Here is a 4,322-nt window from a genome sequence, read left to right as displayed (position 1 = left end):
CGACACCTATGGCATCACTGGAATCCCTACTACGGTCGGCGGGCGCAAGGTTGTGGAAAGAGCGGGTCTAGGAGCCATCACAAGGATCGTTTGCCCAGGTTCAGGCCGAGAGGATCGCGTAATACCCTAGTCATGCTTTGCTGTATATCTGAGTGTTCTTGTGTTCTTGGACTAGCTACGGTGCCTGCGTAGTCTAAAAAGCCGAATCCCCCTCCAGTACGCCTCGGGCCTCCTTCTATAGGAAAAAGGGGATGCCACAGTGGCAGACAGGAGGTGGAAAGTGCATGCGGTGGTTGTGTCTATCCTCTAGCAGCGTCAGACAAACGCATTTAATGCGCTGCCGACGTGCCCTTCTTACTGCCACCGCCTCGCCTCGCTTCGACGTGCGTCCAGGCCAGCACGACATGCGGCGCCATGTAGGTTGGCAGGTTGCTGAGCTGGTGCGGTGGCAGGGTCTTCACGAAGATCTGCATGCCACCACGCAGGTGCTTGCTGAGTTGGTCTCAGGGCCGCACGTCGCCACGCAGGTACTCGCCTGGCTGGCTGGGCTGGCAGTTGCATGGGAACGGCGGTGGAGCCTTGGCGGGCGCAGGCCTGGCCGCGGCCCCACTGATGTCCTCGGCAAGGGTCTTGTCGGGGCCCCAGCAAGGGTCTTGCCACGGCATACTGTGGTCGTCCCCGGCAAGGATCTTGCCGGAGGTCTCGTGGGTTTCCTTGGCAAGGATCTTGTCGAGGATCGTCGTCTTCTAGTCCTTATCTGATCTTGCGTGTTTATGATCTTCACGAAGATCTGCATGCCACCATGAAGGTGCCTCCCGAGCCTTGGTCCCAATGTGGTTGTCGGCGTTGGAACCCTTGGGCTCAAGGGTGGCGCGCTCTGCTGGCGTTGGGCAAGTTGCCCCGGCAAGGCTCTTGCCGGGGCTGCAGAGGCCGCCCCGGCAAGGATCTTGCCGGGGGAGTCCACCTCGCCCTCTCCACTCCTCGCGTCTCTTGTCTTGGTGTTGCCTTGGTTGTCTTGTGGCATTGGCTTCCCTCTTCTGCCCTGCTAAGTGCGGCCGTGGGCGCGGCTCTGACTGCCCGTGCACAAGTAAAGGGGTACAAGAGCCCCTACCTTTGTACACTGACACTTTACTTTTGCTTTGCTACGCCCGCAACATATTGGTAAGGGGTTCGACGAAGTTAGGATGCGGTGCCCACCCATGCCCGAGGCTTAGGTGTTAGGATGCCAAAGGCTTGTTAGCACAGTGTGAAAAGCTACAACACATGGAATATGTAGACATGGTGATTGTGACATTGTCCCATTGAGGAAGAACGAGTTAGATTTGTGGTTAGGAGTGGGTCAGTGATCATGAAATCAAGCAACAGGTCACATGAGATATGTGATAATGGTACTGGAGTAGGCAAGCAGGAGCTAGAATGACCATGTAGAGTGAACAACCACGTATACAAAATACTTACAGAAATATTTGAAAGGAATTATATTAATGTAAGATTCTTCTGAACATTAAGACGGGAGGAGGATGATGCATGACAAGAGAACTAATAGGCCGGTGGGCTATATAGGAAAATCAAACAATGAGATAAACTATTTAACTCCGAGAAGAGAGTCCCACGCCACCCTCCTCTATGTATTTATCACATCAATCACTGGGCTAGAAGGCATATGAGGTTATTTCATTTGGAAAGAGAACTAGACATAGTTAGGTCTAATTTCAAGGAACATGGTCATTCGGGATACATGGTAATAACCGACCTTTAAATGAAAACAAGGTAGTTTTTCAGAAGTTAATCACGAAACCACTTGCGTCTCTGAAAATCTTCCAAATATGGGAACACAATGTTGCATCTGATGAGATGTTTGCACTTGTGAGAATTACGGTATCATTACTCTAAAAAAAGGTAGGATATGGTTCATGGGGTGTGTGAGGAGTTCAATAGAGAATACATGATGGATAAGTTGATGGGAAGCACTAGGAATCGGACTACTGATTCCTAGCGTTTTATCAGACCAGTGCAATGCCGTTGGATTAGGATGCTTTGGTTCGTTGGATCAGTGGTGGAACGTGAGGTCTCCAGTAGGTAGTTTCCGAGTATTTTGCTTCCTCTAACCAAGGGGGTCCAAGAATCACGCTGGGTTAGTACTTAGGTGGGTCCTCATGTACTAACTGCACCCCTAAAATAACTTATTCAACGTAATTTTCGTTGCTGAGTTATTAAATTTTTGCTTCTACTACAATTTAAGTTGCTTCCATGTAAAAAATAATAATTTGCTTCCACATAAAAAGGTTGTCCAACATAACAACTTTTTGTAGTCAGAGAAAATCTGTACAAAGACCTGAGAATTTGCTTCAAGTAAATTGAAATCTGCTTTGATCTAACAATATGCAGCAAAATATTCATGTCGATCGCAAAGTTTATTTCTAGTGCAAACGAAAATTGGTCTCCATTGAGAAATATTTGTTCTGTGTGCCATACTAATCTGTTCTTCCATCTAGAAGTACTTGTCCTATGTGCCACAATAATATTTGCTCCACCTGGAAAAAATATGTTTCTGGTAGGTACTGAATTTTGCTTGTTCGTTCATATATAACATGCTTCCGACAAATGTCAAACATTACAATGCTTCCTTATGCTCGTAACATGTGTCATACAGGCTACAAATTTGCTTCCATCCACTAGCCAGTTTGTAGAACAAATTTATATGCTAGCGGCAATACTATGTCGCACCGCCACTACAGTCATGTCATAGTCCCTCCCTGCTATGCTCTACGCACTGTGTGCGACCTAGACTCGATGACTTCCTTTTGTCCCACAAATCTGCCTTTGTCAGACATCGCAAGCCACAACGTCCAGTGTGGAGCAGCGAGGCTGGCACCGTCGAGGAACAACACGTCAAACAACACGTCAACCGTCAACGCCCTTCGATAACCGAGTGTGTGTCTTGCTATTTTTCTTCCAAAACAATGACAAAACATTGGGCATTGAGATGCTGGATCTTCACATCATTCGCCATGCCCACCATTGATGACCTCTTGTTAGCCCTGCATAAATTTAGAAAGCATGAGTAGTTCGACTTGGATACAAACAAGACGCCTAAGAAACAATATGAAGCGTGCACATGAAGAAAACTGAACCCAATGTAGAAGCACAAGTGTGAAGCACATGAAGCAAACCGTATGCAGTGAGGAACATAATTATGGTGCGTATGAAGCAAACTGTGCACCGTGGAGAAGCACATGTATAAGACAAATGAATCATGAAAATTGGATATAGCAATTTCACACCAAAGATTGGTTAATTCTCAGCACACAATGAACATATCTATCAATAATACTCGACACACACAAAACTAGAAACCTGAATGCATTGTTGAGATTAACAATTACCAAATTGACAATAATAAAAAACTGGATAGGAATGGGGAGCAATTGATGCAATGTGATACCTTCGGTTTTTTACGAGGGGCATAGAAGAGGGAAAATGAATGCGAGGCAACCGCTTATTCTTCGGCCGGCCGATGGGTGGTTCTCCAATAGCTGGTGTGCGGTGAGATCGGAGACGATGGGGCGGCCAGTGTAGTTGACGGTGAGCCCGGGTAATAGGAAGCCAAATTTTAGGAGAATGAAACAAAACGAATATAATGTGGAAGCATGAAAAAAATTGTACCGGTACATTTGTACTGTACTACTGTTACTTCGAAGCAGAATCTTGACGCACTGTAGTTAGAAGCAAAATTTTAGCTGAATGAAAAAAAACGAATACAATGTGGAAGCACGATTAGTACAAAGCATGAGAAAGTGCACTGCATACATCAGAACAATTACTTGGAAGCATGATGTGGATGCAAGCTAGTCGAAGCATGAAAATGTGAACTTGGTGCATCAGTAGTCTCACTTGGAAGCTCGGAAATTTGAAAAATAAAATGAAAACAAATATTGCCGCCAAATCTGGAGGCTTGTCTATGGAGTAGGAAGCAACATAATGTTTGTTATCATAAACATTATTATTTTCTAATTATTATCTGACCTAATACATGAATTTGCTGAACACTGATAGGCATGCAATGAACACATGAACCAATTAGTACTAGGCAGAGTACGCATTACATACCTAAATGCAAAAATTGACATTACAAAACATCGAGTATGGCTGTAGCCAAAAGCAGGTACAGATGCTAATCACACGCCTGGGGAAGGGGTTGGCTGGATTGTGGCAGTACAGTACCTTCGATTGCGAGGAGAGGGACTTCGAAGAGGGGGAAACCAGTGGCGAAATCCTAGTCTATCGTCGGGGGAGGGGAAGATGGATGGAAGCACTGGCCC

General features: G+C 46.0%; 1 long non-coding RNA gene across 1 annotated transcript; it reads right to left on the bottom strand.

Moving 5' to 3' along the window:
• Window positions 1-2,602: 2,602 nt before the first annotated feature.
• LOC119346500 lies at window positions 2,603-4,322 on the bottom strand. The gene is made up of 4 exons (XR_005167758.1): window positions 4,225-4,322; window positions 3,667-3,716; window positions 3,446-3,536; window positions 2,603-3,041 (listed from the first exon to the last, which is right to left on the bottom strand). It is a non-coding gene; the product is annotated as an uncharacterized LOC119346500 (long non-coding RNA).

This window comes from Triticum dicoccoides, unplaced genomic scaffold (genome assembly GCF_002162155.2).
Source record: "Triticum dicoccoides isolate Atlit2015 ecotype Zavitan unplaced genomic scaffold, WEW_v2.0 scaffold41915, whole genome shotgun sequence".
NCBI lineage: Eukaryota > Viridiplantae > Streptophyta > Magnoliopsida > Poales > Poaceae > Triticum > Triticum dicoccoides.
Note: the sequence above shows the minus strand (reverse complement) of the source record. Positions and strands in the feature narration are given on the sequence as shown.